This window comes from Rosa chinensis, chromosome 5, assembly GCF_002994745.2.
Source record: "Rosa chinensis cultivar Old Blush chromosome 5, RchiOBHm-V2, whole genome shotgun sequence".
In the NCBI taxonomy this organism is placed as follows: Eukaryota; Viridiplantae; Streptophyta; class Magnoliopsida; order Rosales; family Rosaceae; genus Rosa; species Rosa chinensis.
Genome location: NC_037092.1, coordinates 59,083,351 through 59,101,524, shown reverse-complemented (window position 1 = coordinate 59,101,524; position 18,174 = coordinate 59,083,351).

The following is an 18,174-nucleotide window of genomic DNA, read 5'->3' as shown; positions in this document are numbered from 1 at the left end:
TGTAATGGGACTGATGTTGGACATCATATTCCCATGTACACACCCAAATGGTCTTGTGGAAACGACTACGATGGTAGTCTGGACATTGGTAATGCGCACCAATCTCCTTATATTCACTTGGGTGATGCAATATCTCATGCAGCTATACTAATTCGTCTACGACCCACCGCCACTTAATGTACCTCTGCTAGTGACTGGGTACAGGTATCGTACTTACGCATATTTGAGTGAGCCATTTATGTGCCAATTGCGCCACCACAACTCTCTATGATGGGTCCTTACAGATGAATAGGCAACTACGTTGGATTTGAGACTCCAACAATCGTCCGCCACTTAATGCCCTTGCAAGGCAATCTCATTACCGTTAGATTTGCGGGTTGTCACTTTGATGAGATAGTCTTCCGGTCGTTAGAGGGAGATAAGAACATGGATGTTCAGCAGGAACGACAGGACTTGTCGTGGCCTGTCCTTACTATGTCTCATCTCGATCCCTGTTAAAGTGACGAGATCACACAAATAGGCTGCAAACATGCCTCCAAGGAAGTACATCCCTACGAGAGGACGTAGCGCTACCCTAAACGGAGGTAGGCATGGCGCCAACGCCGAAGAGAGTGGCACTTTGGAGTTACAGGCCATGGCCCCAGCTAGGATGCATGGGAGGCCCGTGGGTTCGAAGGACACTTTGGCATATTCCAATCCTTTGATCATCAAGACTCAAAATTCGTCTCATGAGAATCTTCCTAGTTAGGGTTATGGTTGGGGGATGCCTCAACGTTAGAACCTATTCCTGAGAATATAGAGATCTATGAAAATTACACTAGTGTACATGAGACGTGGGATAGAAACTCGATCATAATTTTTGATGTTGTTGCGCATGAGTTTGTTGAGTCTGATGATATCGAACTACTCTTCGTTGATGAATGAATGCCAATGTAGAGAAATTTGGCCTAAATGGAAAGATGAGATCCAGTTAAGATGGATTCTCTAACGAAGAGGAAGGTTTTTAAGCCAGTGATGCCAACACCTCCTAAAATAAAACCTATTGACTAATAGGTCTTCATTAGAAAACGTGATGAGAAAAAGAGATGGCAATCTCGCCTTATGGCACAAGGCTTCTCACAAAACGCCCTGGAATTGACTACGATGAGACATATTCTCTCGTAATGAATGTCATTGCACTCCACTACCCTGTCAGTTTGGTAGTTTCTGAATAATTGAACATGCAGCTTACAAATGTGGTCACTACGTATCTCTATAGGGATCTAGATACGGAATATACATGAAGGTTCATGGTGAACTTCATCTACCCAAGTCAAGTGGCTCTAGACCACGGAGCGCGTTTACAATAAGATTGAAACACTCACTAAAGTGACTACTTGATTGGGAAGGGATATGCCCACGTGTTTCTATAATAAGTTTAGGATTCCATCGCGGTTCATGTTGGACATGATCTTCATTAGAAGCCCTTAAAGAGTTAAGGGAAACCGCTGAACACTTCAAATCCGAGTTTGAGATGAAGAATTTTGGGAGAACATGATTATGTCTCAGTTTGGAACTTGAGCATCGTGTCGATAGATGCTTAGGCATTTTGACAAGGTCAAGCTTTCAAGCACCCCCATGATCGTCCGTAGTCTTGATCCTGAAAAGGATCCTCTTCGTCGAAAGGATGATGACGAAGATGTGCTAGAGGCTGAAGTGCCTTACTTAGTACAACAGGCGCATTATTGTACTTAACTAAATGCACAAGACTGGACATCTCATTTGCAGTAAGCTTGTTAGCTAAGATATAGCTCTGTGCCAATGCGACGCCATTAGGATTGGTGTAAAAGATATCTTTCAGCACTTGAGATGTACGATTGATATGGGCTTGTTCAATCCCTATAGAGAGATGATGGATTCAGACCTATCACACACTAGGAACGCCGCCAACACTGGCCTGCGTCCTCTATCCCCATCCCAAAACAACATGTATTTTGGAAGGTTTTGTTGATATTGGGTATCTCTCTGATCCATACAAAAGTTATTCCCAAACTAGTTAAGTATTCACCATGGGAAAAGACCGTGATATCTTGGAGGTCTTCAGAACATACCTTAGTTTCTATATCTGCGAGTAATGCAGAGATTTTTGCTCTTCACGAAGTGGTTTGTGAATGTATATGGATTGGATCCATAATTACGCATGTTCGAACAATTATGGTTTGAAGTCTGGATTGGATCCATAATTACGCATGTTCGAACAATTATGGTTTGAAGTCTACCACAGATGAGCCTACGAGCATTTAGGATAATGCTGCTTGCTTTGAACAAATGAAGCAAAGGCTACATCAAAGTGACAACACCAATCATCAATAACAAACTCTCCTCAAGATCAAAGTGAACTAGGTTCGATCTGAGGACAGTATGACAGACTTGCTCACTAAGTCATTGCCTAAATTCCACTTTCGAGAAACATGTTGGTAGCATCGTTTGCGGAAGTTATCTGAACTCTAATGTCCGTAGTTGTCAGAGGGAGATGCAGACATCAGGGGGAGGTGTCTACATGTATGGTCTCGAAACGTGAAGGGTGTGTTGTGCTCTTTTTCCCCTTCGACCGAGGTTATTTTTGTCCCACTGGGTTTTTGTTCTCGGCAAGGTTTTTACTGAGGTAACGAGAGGAGCACCACGTTTGGGCGACACAAGGGGGAGTGTTTAAGTAAATCCAAATTGTGTCTGGCCCAAACTCTAGGTTACTTGACGTAGTGATAATAGAGTTTTAATTAGAGAGAATCTCGGAGAATATCTTAGAGATATCCATTCATTGTATGATTACCTTTCCTTGTACAATTCAGATTCTATGTATTGTAATCCTCTATATAAAGAGGCCCCTATTACCAATGAGAACACAGAACAATTCTCTCTCAAATATCATTTCCCTAAAACAACTTAATTATTGTATATATCCCTTATTTCAGTTCGAACCAGAAAATCGTTACTACCACGTAGTGATGTTGGTCCCTTTAGGTAATTAAGTTAATTTTAGAATAGGGGCTCGATAAATGGCCACAACATTTTCAATAATTTGATCAGTACTTGAGCTTGGCTGGTTTTTTTTCCGAGTTTAATATTGAGCTCAAATTCGACTCATTTATCTTACGAGCACGAGCCAAACGAGTTAAAATTGAGCCAAATATAAGTCGAACACGAGCTGTATCGAGCCTACTTATAGCCCTATCAATAAATGGCCATAACAATTTGAATAATTTGATCAGTACTTGTGAATCAAATCAAAATCTTAATCTCCATTCCAACCAAATAGTAAAATTTATTTAGAACAAATCAATTAAGAGACAGAGGTAGATCTACGACAAGAAAGCCAGAACTACTGTCTCTAATTTTATTAAAAAAAATGACAAACATTATTTGACCGACCAAATTTTCTTCAGCACGTACATACACAATGTCCTCCATCACATTTCAAAGGGTTGCACTTTGGTGGGCAGGCGTTTCCGCAATCCCAGGGAAAATTACAACCCACTCCAAAATCTAACAAGCCTGCACCCAATTAATTAATCAATCAATCAATATTTTTCATTAATGTTTGCATCTTCACCATAATAGGATATAACAATTAAAATTAAGAATAGAAAGACCTCAATCACCTATATCTATTGACATATAAATCTCCATCTTGTTGATGCAATGTCTTACAGACAAAAAATATACTTTTATCACATTATACATCAATGGCAAGGGTGAGAATGGCTCAGGTGCAAAGCATGAATATTTAGGTTGATAAGAAAACATTGACAAATGCAGTGATTCACAACACAGTACTCAGTGATCATGATATACACATTCAAATTGGTTGTTCTTGTCTATTTTTTTATGACTGGCTTCACTTTTATTTGCAAGACCATTTTTGTCAATGAAATGATGTACTTGGTGGCTGTATTGGGATGTATTTGGTGGTTTACAATTCAAATGTACTAACCTAAATTTAACGAAACAAATATGAATCTATACTTTAACAATATATCCATTACATAGAATTGAATTTGGGCTAATCCAATTGAGAGGTGTAGGCATCGTAAAATAAGGGTTTCAAAACTTGAAAGTCTATTTAACAGTTTCTCACAACTTTAAGTACTAACAATTAATGAATCCATCGCAAAGATATTGCAGGGTACTATGTGCACATGTGTGTGTGAGCAATAGGGGAAGACGTTCACTTACAACAAACAACGAGTAAAAGGGTCATGATCACCAAGAAAATTGATCTGAGTGCAGAGTTTTCCATTTGATAAAAAATTTGTACAACAAAGTATAACTACAAGCAATGTTGTACATCAAAACATGGACAATGAACCATATATATACTAGTCCACCAACTAGGTGTTCTTTTTTGTTGAAAAAAAATAAAGAAATAATAACAATAATGATAATGATAATAATTAGTGGTTGTTACGTACCGTCTTATTGGAACAAATCTCATCACTAGTTATGAAATTTCTAGTGTGAGCAAGATACAGTTTTTCTCCTTAATCATTCAATCTGGTGGTTCCATGATTGGTAATCATTTGAAGATATAGGCGTAAAAATTACAGTAGGAGTTTATATTGGCTGAGGTCAATCACTATCCAAATAATAGTCATATTTTATTCTAATTCTAGATGATTCCTTTTCTCTTTTACATTTTTTTATTTATCTAATAAATCTTAATTTTATGGTAAAAAGTATAGTAAATTTTTATGGGCATTTGAATTATTGAATGACTATATTACCAAAGTGCAAAATGATTAATAAGTACACTAATTTTCTAAAATCTAAATCTGTAAGGAAAACTAAATATATGACTAATTAATTAAATACAAAGACTACTTAATTTTTAATTAGATAACATTAGTTTTCATCTTCTCCACGCAAATTTGAATGATTAAATGAGAGATTTTTGTTAAGAAAAAACTTCTTTAATTGGATATGTCATATAAGGATATTTCTGGAAAGAGAAATTGGCTAGATAAATAAATATAATAATTGAAATTGAAATGCAGGGTATAATGAGCAAGTAAGGTGAGCAAAGAAAATGATAGGGTGACAATAGCCGCGCCCTATTTTATTCTAATTCTACATCATTAGTGAGATCAAGGAGTGCAACTAAGCATTGAAGACGCATTTTGATCGTCGACAATTTTTAGTAGTACTTCCAATGCTAATTATAGATTGTCTTAAGTTCGAAGGTGGCTGGATGCGCCATCGTACGCCTCCACAAGAGGTTGCGCGTGGGCCTCATGCCCCACCTATGAAAGTCACAACCAACAAGATCGGAACCTTTCAACTTGTGAATCACACAAAGGAGAGAAACTTTAATATTTGTCACTTAGTCCGATTAGGCCTGTATCGAGCTACCAGATTAAATGTTACACAACAACTTAAATCACTCTTTCCAAACAACATAAATCAACATTCTCATAGGGTCCGGATCAGGGACTCTATATTTTACATAATTTTTTACACATCTTATGAGTCATTGGATTTAAAAAGGTTTTTTTTTTTTTTTTTTTGAAAGGGGTTTGGAACCCAGCCTAGCTGGGAGGCTCAGCCCCATGCCCGGTTCCATTTATTATATTAACTCCATAATTTTGCAACGGGGGGGGGGGGGGGGGGGCGGACATAATACCTGAACCCCGTGCTACAGCAGAACTAAGAGAATAATCCTCGTAGAGTACATCTTGAATAATAGCAGGAGTCTCATCTAGCCAAACATCATCAATGGAAAATAAGTTAGCAAGGTGGGCAAGTCTATGTGCCACACCATTTGCTTCATGGTAAGTATGCCGAGCCCTTACAGATTGAAAAGCAGACATATATTAACAAGGTTTAATAGTTGAAATTTGTTGTTTGAATGATGTCAACACAATACTAAGTGATTTGGAAAATGACATGGCCTTACACATGGGGCTCTATATTTTACACAATTTTTCACACAATCTTATGAGCCATTAGATTAAAAAAGGTTTAATAGTTGAGATTTTTTGTTTGAATGATGTCAATACAATACGAAGTGATGTGGAAAATACATAGCATTACATATTCTCATAACAAAAAAATTAAATTAAACTTTATTTTATTACAAGAAAAAACAAAATCAAACTTTTGGAAATTACAGTTCATAAAAAAGAAGAACAAGGACACCAAATGCCATGACATTTTGATTCAAATCCCATGATTTTGGATGCAACCATATTTCTCCTTCTATATTTATATTGACATTGATTCGGATTCGGTAGAGCGCATATTCATGAGGAAGATTGCTAGTCTTTGAAGAAGGAGTGCTATATTCATGCATGATCTAACAACGGTTTTGATATGTTTCGTTATTTTCATACTGAAACAGTTTGCGTGTCCCTAAACCTTCATCTTATTTTTGGAATCATAAATTATGACTCCTATGTGCTTACCTTTCCAGGTCCCAGAACCTGATTTTCATGCATATATAGATGCTGAGTCATTCCTCCTTTAGTTTGGTGAAAAAAATAGAGGTCTTCACTTTCGTCTAGCTAGCTTGGTTCCTACAAACTGTGTCAAGATGTCCCATGGCTCTGTTGCTCTATCTGGCCACCAAGATAAAAGCTTTTGATTTGTGTCTCGTACATGAATGGATCTCCGAAAACCTTGTGGCTAAGGTAATATCCTAACAATTCTTGGTCAGTTGGGATCAAATTACCTTAAAAATTGGTGACGCCAGACTTTGGTTTGTCTTCATCTCTATCCATCATTTCAGCATTCAAATTCCATGGCATTTGGCATCATTTTTTCTTCTTCTTTTAATCGTGTACAATTGTGATAAGAACAATATTTTTCCAAATTTTAATTTTGTTTTTTCTTTTAGCAAACTAAAGTTTAATCTAATTATAATTTTTTTATATGAAAATATGTAATGCCATGCCATTTTCCACATCACTTGGTGTTGTGTTGACATCATTCAAACAACAAATCTAAAGCATTGAACGTTTTTAAATCTAATGGCTCAGAAGATGTGTTAAAAATTGTGAAAAATATAGTGTCCCATGATCTGGACCTTTCTCATAATATATTGTTTCCCAATGAGTAGGTCTCAAAACAATATCATGAATAAAATCACAAATGTTGTCCTCACCACAAAACCACACCACCAAGTTATATATTTCATGTGTGTGTGTGTGTAAACACACAAACGTAGTTATCCTCTCAAGAATGCCACTAATACTAACTAAAGTTCACAAATCACATAATCAGAGAAATTTATTTTTATAACAAAACTTCATTTTAACTTACCCATGAACTGTAGACTATCAAGTTCATATAATCCAAAATGAATATTTATTTTGGAAAACAATTTCACAATTTAGCAAATAAATCCAAAACAATAAGGTAACTTCATTCATAAATCAATCTCGTGAGATTTACTCACCTCCAAATCCAGCTGTGTTTTCACACACAGAACGAGATTATTTAGAGAACACACCTTGTCAAGCACCTAAGAAAATAAGGACACAACTCAGTACTTCGAAACACAAAGCGATTTAAAGGTTGAATCCTACATTTGAACTAAAAACCAAAAGTTACATCAATTGAGAGGAAACTTCATATGAGATCACTCAAGGTCTCTGGATCACTTCTAGGATCAATTTGTTGAAACTATACGACCACCCAACGGTTAGATCCTCACGGATCGAAAACTGAAACAACATTAAAATTTATTTTGACGAAGTGGTGTTAGCTCAGTAGTTAGAGCACTCACTACCTAAGATCCAGGTCATGGGTTCGAGTCATCATGGGGGTAGGAGTGAAATCCTTTGATCCTCTTTTAAAAAATGGGGAAAAAAAACATGCTTCAAATGATCACAACATGACACAATACATCAACATGCTCATATCAACGAGTAGCAGATTAAAAGAAAAAACAACAGCCCCAATAGAGGCCAGACGCACCACTACGCGTCACCACAAGCAGCTGCGCATGGGCTCTACATGCCGCCACATCAACCTCGTAGTCCAATGACTAAAGCTCTGCCAGCTTCTTGTAGACTAAACTCTCTTCTCTTTAGGCTCAGAGTGGTAAGATGGTAGAATTCTTCTTCACAGGCGAGCTAGCGTATTTATATTAGGTAGACTTCCATTCCGAACCTGACTTCGCTAGATTTTGAACTCATACATCTTGTAGATCCCCTTTGAACAACGCACTTTCCCAACTCTGAAGAATATAACGAAAACTAGGATGATCCAATAGGTCAAAATGGAGATCATGGTGAGAGAAGCAACTTTTATGCTTAGAGCTAAGGCCAATTCGGCCTAGATCGAGCTAGCTCAAATTCAAAAGTTTCCAATTTTGACCGGACAAATCAAAATTCTGATCACCACACTTCAAATTAGGTTACAAGGCTGGATGGATGGAATCAGTAAGAGGACAGTTTTGAAACCCAACCAGTTTCAAGCCTTATTGTTAGGTCCATAATTACCTAGTAATTATTTCTCTAATCTTAGATTTTTGCTTAATCTTTGTGTTTATTTATATATATTTATTAATTTTCACTAGGAACTAATAGAAAAGCTTGGAAATGCACTAAAAAGTCAATCTTAACACATTTTCCTACTCCGGCTAGGAGAGATCGAGTTAGACAAGGATGGAGGGGCGGCAGCCTGACCAAAAGAAATCCAAATGAGCTGAAATTTTATAGAGGAATTTTAGACATCCTGAGAATAATTTCTTATGATGAGTATAAGAACTAGTTCAGAGTGAAAGACCCTCAAAAGATAAGTGAAAATTTATGTACTAGAAGACAAAAACTGTAAAACCGACCTGTACGGATTCGGGCAGAATTCCCAACCAAACCACCGTGAACTAAACCCTGAAATTTTACTAGGATGATTTACACTCCTTAAGGAATATTTGGTATGAAGAGACCAAAGGCCAATTCTGAAGTCTTGGTGGAGTTACAATTGAAGGATCAAAGGAGAAGAAAACAGAACAAAAAGACAAAAATCCGTACTACTGGAGTTCGGCAATTCCGGCAACATGGTGGCTGGCAAGGTGTTGGACGGAAGTCAATGGTGGAGGTTATTGGTCAACAAGTCAAAAGGCAAAGGAGGGAAGGAGTGATACCGTAATTCAAATTCAAGTGGGAATAAGACAAGTGAAAGGGACATCTCCACCTTTTATCCCCTTAATGTTGACCGTGTCTCCTTAGCCAATTACACATTTGCCCTTACTTTTCCATTTCTATAAAAATATCTTAGGGCTTTTAGGTAATTAGTGATACGCTCAAAGCAAGCATATAATTTAACCCTATAAAATGTTATCGTTAGTATATAGTAAATAGGGATCGTTCTATTCCGGAGAGTGAGGGTACACCTGTCATTGTACAACAAGTAGAGAATTAAAATAAAAACAAAGTATTGTTCAAGTAAACCCTAATTTTTGTTTGGCCCAAACTCTAGGTTACTTGCTCTAGTGGTAATAGGGTTAAATTAGAAGGATTTAGATTCCTATTCAATGTACGATTACTTTCAATGTATGATTGAGATTCTATGCATTGTAATCCTCTACATAAAGAGGCCCCTATTATCATTGAGAATACACAGCAATTTCCTCTCAATTTCAGTTTCTCTACAACATGTTATCAGCACGAAGCCCAATCCCTGAAACAAATAGCCAAACCCTGATTCAAGAAGCTAAAAACCTTGAATTCGAATACAAAACCTTGAAGCCTTTTCTGCCTCCACCTCACAACTTGAAGAACTCGATCCCAAGAGTCCAGAACCGGCGGCCCTACCCCAAAAACCGGCCGGAAACCTACCGAACCGGCCACCGGAAGCTTCATACATCTCGCAGTAAATATTCCACCGGTTCACCAACTTCCGGACCTCCAATTTCCACCAAATTGTGTCACAAGAAGCTCTTCAACCTGAAGATTTAGGAACTGGAAGAAATATCACAAAAACCGGCCAAAACCTTGCTGAACCGGCAGACTGAAAGTCCGGCAGAAGGAAAAGAAAAAAGAAAAAAAAAAGGGGAGGAAGGAGAAGCTGCAGCCTAGAGGCCCAAGCCGAGCCTGAGCCGCAGCCCAGGAGCCCAAGCCGAAGCCCAAAAGCCCAAGTCACAGCGCAGGAGTCCAAGCTGCACCCCAAGCCGCTGACGCCATCTCAGCCACGTCAACACCTGTGGTCAACGCCAGTCAACCTTCCGGTGAACCCTTTTCCGGCGACTTTCCGGCCACCTTTTCTAGTCAAGATTTCCGGCAATTTTTCAAAGTAAACTTTTCTAAAAGTTCTCGTTTTAAAAAGTTTTTATTACTTTTCTCTTCTTTTTATCGGGGACTTCCAACATCCATTCTTCTACCCCCCTTTCTTCTTCATAGGGTAGACCAAAAAAGTTGAATTGTGGGGGTTCGTGCTTACTCCAAGCTTAGAGCTGGTAGAGTCCCCCAAACTTAGAGTTTGTTGAGAAGAAAACGATTGACCGCAAACATCATTGTTTCGATCTAATCTAACCCCTCTTGGAATCGAATTTCTTGGAAGCGATTACGCTCAGAAATTCCTAATTTCTTGGAAGCGACTACGCTCAGAAATTTTATTTGTTTTCGTGGTAACCTTTTTCGCTCTGAAACTAACCCTAATTTCTTGTTCTCTTTCAGGATGAGTAACCTGAACAAATTAGACTTTGCTCCATTGGGAACAACTGGCTCTGAATATCACAGGTGGGTTCGTGATATCCGCCAGCATCTTAAGGCCGATGGAATCTTGGATAAGATTCTCGAGCCTAGTTAGGACATACCAACTGTTGAGCAAGCTCGAGCTTTAGAAGAAAATAGAGCAGCCTTAGAGGCAAATAAGGCGAAAGCCATCATCCTAATGACTCGTCATATGGATGATTTGCTCCAGTGCGAGTGTATGAATGAAGAAGACCCCAAAAGGCTATGGGTCTCACTTGAAGATAGATTTGGCAACGTCCGTGACTCCCTGCTTCCTGACCTAGAAGTGAGATGCCATAGCCTCCGCTTCTGTGATTTCAAGTCAGTTCTTGACTACAACTCGGAAGCACTTTGCATTAAATCCTTAATGGAATTTTGTGGTAAAGATATCACAAATGAGATGTTGATTGAGAAGACTCTCTCTACTTTCTCCGTCTCTGCATTGATGGTTGCTAAGAACTATCGAATCGATGTTACTGCAAGAAGAATCACAAGGTTTCTTGAGCTCATTGGAGCTATGAATGTCGCTAAAAAGCATGACAACATCCTTGTGAAGAACTATAATTCGAGATCCGTGGGAACAGAGCATATTCCGGAATTCAATTATAGTCGCGCCCTAAAAAGAGGGCGCCAAGAGCGAAACCCTAATCTTAGGAATACATTTGGACGTTCTGGTCCATATAATGGCTCTACTTGGGAAGGTAATCGCTAAAATAGGCGAACACGGAACTGAAGAGGTAAATGTGGAAAGAGAGAGGGAGGCAATGCCTCTGGCCATGTTGGTGGCGCCACTAACACTAAGAGCCATCTAAATGACACTTTCAAAGCACCTCAATCAATGGAGTTTGAGCAAAGAGATGTATGTTCTCGATGTGGAGTGTCTGATCATTAGGCACACATTTGTAGAGCTCATGAAGAAATTGTCTCCGCATACAAAGCATACTGTGAAGCAAGAGAAGCTCACTATATGGAACAAGAAGATCAAGAAGATGATCTAGAGTAAAGGGCTAAAGACTACAAATCTGGCTGGGATCAATAGATCGCCAATTCTGTTTAAGTCTTTATTTTTCCAAGAGATGTAATAGGCAATTACCATATATTTTTGTAGTAAATGCCAATGGTTTAGCTTCTCTTCAAAGTAGGCTCACTCAAAGTAAGTGTGATGTCTAGGAAGGTTCTGAGATTAGTGGTACTTAAACAAGTCTTGCTCCACCGACATCTCTCTACTCACCTGGTCACATTTATTTTGGAATTACCGAAAGAAGTTAGACGACTACCATTGTTTTGCATTAGCTATCATCTCGGATTAGATTTTGTTTAGTCAAAGAGACAATGATGTTACTCCGTTGACTTATGAATAAAATTTTGAGTTCTTTATGACTCCATTTTTCTGAGTATATGACTTTTGTGACTACGATGTCTGGGCCATCAGTATTAATTCAAGGACATGGAATAGCCCAAGTTCCACTTGCTAAATGGCACCTTAATTACTGTTACAGAAACTCTCTACGCTCTTAGGGCCAATCGCACCTATAGCCAACAGATTCCATGCGAAATAGCATGTAGAGAACGGAAATGAGTTCCTTTGCAATATCTCTAATGATTGCGAACAAAGGCGCATCTTACAGAAGTTTATGTGTCTCTCTAGTGGATTCTATGTCACTATTCGGGCTATTAATACAATAAAGTTATGAGAGAAGATCTCTTGGATTTAGACACACATTGGCTTTGTCACGATAGGATAGATCATCCTAGTCATGATATGATGATCCGTCTACTAAAGACTTCACATGGACATCATTCTTTTTGAGCAAAACGAAACATGAATCAAAAGTTGATTTCTGGACTAAGTGTAACCAACGCTGCTGCCTAGGGCACCACCTCCGTCCACCACCAGCCTGGGGCCGGCACAGTCCCTATCCGTGACACCATAGATAGCGTCCATCAAGGTGATGGTGCCCCAGGTGATGCTGCAATCACCAACTTGCTGCAAATAGCGTTTCAGACGCTCAGGCCTAACCAAAATTCTCATTGGTTGCTTCTAAAGCCTCTCGCTCGTTTTACAAAGCCCGTTCCTTAGGGAAATTAGGACTAAGACCGTCCTATGCAAAGGAAATGAACATACTCATTATGTTCTTACATAGAATCCATGGGGATTCTGTGGATTGATTCAACCAACTTGCGGACGCTTAAATATTTCATGATGTTGGTTGACACGCAAACATGCTGGTCACGTGTTGTGCCATTGTCACCTATAAATGATGTTTATGCTGCACTCCTAGCACATATCATATGACAACGGGCTCACTCCCCAGATCATCCTATTCTGTCAATTGGATTTGACTATGCTAGAGAGTTTACATCGAAAGACTTTCAATGGATATTGCAATGGGATTGATGTTGGACATCATGTTCCCATGTACACACCCAAATGGTCTTGCGGAAACGACTACGATGATAGTCTAGACATTGGTAATGCCCACCAATCTCCTTATATCCGCTTGGGGTAATGCAATATCGCATTCAGCTATGCTAATTCGTCTACGATCTACCACCACTCAATGTACCTTTGCGTTACAGCTAGTGACTGGGTAAAAGTATCGTACTTACGCATATTTGAATGAGCCATTTATGTGCCAATTGCGCCGCCACAACGCTCTATGATGGGTCCTTACAGACGAATGGGCAACTACGTTGGATTTGAGACTCCAACTATCGTCCGCCACTTAATGCCCTTGCAAGGCGATCTCATTACCGCTAGATTTGCAGGTTGTCACTTTGATGAGATAGTCTTCCCGTCGTTAGGGAGAGATAAGAACACGGATATTTAGCAGGAACGATAGGAATTGTCGTGGCCTGTCCCCACTATGTCTCATCTCAATCCCTGTTAAAGTGACGAGATCACATAAATATGCTGCAAACAAGCTTGCAAGGAAGGACGTCCCTACGAGAGGACATAGCGCCACCCTACACGGAGGTAGGCATGGCACCAACGCCAAAGAGAGTGGTACTTTGGCGTTACCGGTCATGGCCCCAACTAGGATGCGTGGGAGGCCCGTAGGTTCGAAGGACACTTTGGCACATTCCAATCCTTTGATCATCAAGACTCAAAATCCGTCTCATGAGAATCTTCCAGGTTAGCGTTATAGTTGGGGGAAGCCTCAACGTCAGAACCTATTCCTGAGAATATAGAGCTCTATGAAAATTACACTAGTGTACTTGAGACGTGGGATAGAAACTCCATCATAATTGATGATGTAGTTGCGTATTTCGTTGCGCATGAGTTTGTTGAGTAAGATGATATCGAACTATGCTTCGTTGATGAATGAATGCCAACGTAGAGAAATCTGGCCTAAATGGAAAGATGCGATCCAGGTTAAGATGGATTATCTAACGAAGAGGAAGATTTTTGAGCCAGTGATGCCAACACCTCCTAATATAAAACCTATTGACTAATGGGTTTTCGTTAGAAAGCGTGATGAGAAAAAGAGATGGCAATCTCGCCTTATGGCGCAAGGCTTCTCACAAAACGCCCTGGAATTGACTACGATGAGACATGTTCATTCGTAATGGATGTCATTGCACTCCACTACCCTGTCAGTTTGGTAGTTTTCGAATAACTGAACATGCAGCTTACAAATGCGGTCACTACGTATCTCTATAGGGATCTAGATACGGAATATACATGAAGGTTCATGGTGAACTTCATTTACTCAAGTCAAGTGGCTCTAGACCATGGAGCGTGTTTACAAAGAGGTTGAAACGCTCGCTAAAATGACTACTTGATTGGGAAGGGATATGCCCATGCGTTTCCATAACAAGTTTCAGATTCCATCGCGGTTCATGTTGGACATGATCTTCATTAGAAGCCCTTAAAGGGTTAAGGGAAACCGCTGAACACTTGAAATCCAATTTTGAGATGAAGGATTATGGGAGAACACAATTATGTCTCAGTTTGGAACTTGAGCATCGTGTCGATAGATGCTTAGGCATTTTGACAAGGTCAAACCTTCAAGCACCCCCATGATCGTCCGTAGTCTTGATCCTGAAAAGGACCCTCTTCGCCTGAAGGATGATGACGAAGATGTGCTAGTGGCAGAAGTGCCTTACTTGAGTACAATTGGCGCATTATTGTACTTAGCTCAATGCACAGGACCAAACATCTCATTTGCAGTTAGCTTGTTAGCTAAGGTATACCTTTGCACCAACGTGATGCCATTTTGATTGGTGTAAAAGATATCTTTTAGTACTTGAGATGTATGATTGATATGGGCTTGTTCTATCCCTACAAAGAGAAGATGGATTCGGACCCATCACAAACCAGAAACGTTGCTAACGCTGGCCTGTGTTCTCTATCCCCATCCCAAAATTATATAAGTGTTTTGGAAGGTTTTGCTGATGTTGGGTACCTCTCTGACCCACACAAAGGTTGGTTCCAAACTGGTTAAGTGTTCACTATGGGAAAAAACCGTGATATCTTGGAGGTCTGCAGAACAGACCGTAGTCACTATATCTTCGAACCATGCAGAGATTATTGCTCTTCTTGAAGTGGTTCATGAATGTTTATGGATTGGGTTCATAATCACGCATGTTCAAACAATTGTTGTTTGAAGTCTACCACAAGATGAGCCTACGAGCATTTAGGATAATGTTGTTCGTTTTGAGCAAATGAAGCAAGGCTACATCAAAAGCGACAACATCAAGCATAATCAGCAATAACAGACTCTCCTAAAATACCAAAGTGAACTAGGTTAGATCTGATGATAATGTGGCAGACTTGTTTACTAAGTCATTGCCCAAATCCACGTTCGAGAAACATGTGGCAAGAATTGGCTTGCGGAAATAATCTGAACTCCCATGATCGTAGTCATCATGGGGAGACACAGACATCAGGGGGAGATGTCTCCATGTTCACCTCGAAACGTGAAGGGTGTGTTGTGCTCTTTTTCCCCTTCGACCGAGGTTATTTTTGTCCCACCTCATTTGGGCAACACAAGGGGGAGTGTTCAAGTAAACCCTAATTTGTGTTTGGCCCAAACTCTAGGTTACTTGCTCTAGTGGTAATAGGGTTAAATTAGAAGGATTTAGATTCCTATTCAATGTATGATTACTTTCCTTGTATGATTGAGATTCTATGCATTGTAATCCTGTATATAAAGAAGCCCCTATTATCAATGAGAATACACAGCGATTTCCTCTCAATTTCAGTTTCTCTACAATAAGTATAATATTTACACAAATATATACCAATCACGAAATTAAGGGGGATTTAGGGTTTTAGGTTTCCGAAAATTAAAAGAAAGAAAACAAAGAAATAAAATTAAGTAAATACAAAAACACAAATACAAGAGTGAAATATAAGAAACAAAGATCAAAACTAATTCCACAATCAAATTCGTTTCAACCCCACAATTGTTCTTCTAAGTCATGAGAAAGAAGTTGATCATGTGAAACATTTGAAGCAAACGATTTTCCATATTTTACTTTCCTTTACTAATTAATCTAAGTGAAAGCACATAGATCAATCCTATCAAACATGCAATCAAAGTGTAGAAAGCTAGCAAATCAAGACATGTTCAACGCAATACACAAGAGAAAGGTTATCAACTTAAGTGCACAACTTAGTATGAATAAGTTCATCTAATTGCAATCCTTTTCAATTGAATTCGATTCTTGTCCAAAATCTTTACTACTTTTGATTCAAGTTCATAAAACTATTAGGTGAATCATAAACTTCAATCTAGCACCAATTATATGCAAACCCTAGATGTTTCGAACCATATAAGATAAACACATAAAAGATATCAATCAAGCAAATTTAATTGAACAATCTCACAAAAGCAACTATAGAATCACAATCATAGGAATCGAAAACTTCATTCAATCATAAAATTTCAGAATTAAACTTTGTTCAAATATTGTTGTCAACTAGAAACAATTCTAACGAAATCAAACAAGGTTACAAAGAAAGAGGGCGAATTACACCGTGAGATGGAGATGGGGATGGATGGTTGGCGTTTAGATTCTTGAATCTTGAAAGCAAGTCTTCAAGGTGGATGATGGATGATGATGCTCATGGCTTGGTTCTTCTCTTCTTCTTCCTTGCTTGAAACGTTGAACTTGCACTAGAGGATGGAGAGAGCTTTCGCGTTTAGAGTAATTTTCTGAATTCAAGGGTGTGTAAAACGTCTAGGGAGAGGGAGTATATATAGGGAATGACAAAGTACTCTCCAAGCTTCTTGATTCTTCTATTATTTTCTAAGGAATTATCAGAAAATGCCACATAACTCTAACTAATCGAAAATTGCCATGTAAGCCCTATTGTGTTGTCCAACCAATCGAAACCCTCCAAAATAAGTCTAAATCCCTTAAATATATATTATTGCCGAAATATTTAGAGATTTATTCTGATTTTCTTCACCAATTTTGGCAACAATATCTTTAGAGAAAATAGGGGGCGAATCTAAACTTGTTTTGAACCTTTTCTTGTTGCACACATTTCTTTTTTCCTTAAAACTCTCCCTTGAATGTCTCTTGCGTAATCTTCTTGATATTTTCTTTGATTTTCACGTTGGCTCCATCTTTTCCTCTTGGCATTTCATGGTAAACCCTCTAAACATATCTCTTTGCGTCACAAACACTAAAATCCAATGGGCTTTTATCCATTTTGTCGAAAATCCAAGTTAATCTAGAGAGTTCTTGGGTCATCTTGCGTCATCTTCAAGCCTTGACAGTCTCTATCGCCATTTCCATCATTATTTCGATCAAGTTTCTTGGTTAGCTCCGAAATCTTGCTTGGTACACTTTCCTCTTTTGAACCGGGTTTCCTGGTTGGAAAGCTTCATTTCTGCTCATTTGTGTAGCCCTTTGTGTCTTATCTTTACACCTCTCAACATTGGCTAACCCCTCTTTCCTTTCGTGAGTTCATTTCCACTTGTTTGCTCCGAGGACCTAAAAATAGAAACTATTACTAAAAATAGAAACTTTCCTAAAACAAAAATAGAAACTTTCCAAAAATGAAAAATAGAAACTTTCTAAAAGTAAGAAATGGAAACTTTCCTAAACTAAAATGGAAACTTTCCTAAAAACAGGCAAAAGAAACTTTCCTAAACTAAAGGGATTCATTTAAGGAAATAACTGAGTAAATTTGAGGAAATAACTGTTAAAACGTCGCATTAAAATGCTCCTATCAAATTCCCCCACACTTAGCTTTTGCTAGTCCCTTAGCAAAATCACAACATAGACACAACTAAGACTCAACAAAAACAAAGATAGGGATACTCAAACGAAAACTTTATTGGCCTTCACCATTTTGTCTCAGAAATCTCTTACTTTCACAACATCAAAATTAGCACTCAACCAAGAATCAATGTTTTGGCATTCGAGAGTTAATTAAAACACATAATTTACACATACACAAGTAGGACTTAGTTGGAACAATGGTGATGGGTTCTGTTAAGCATGT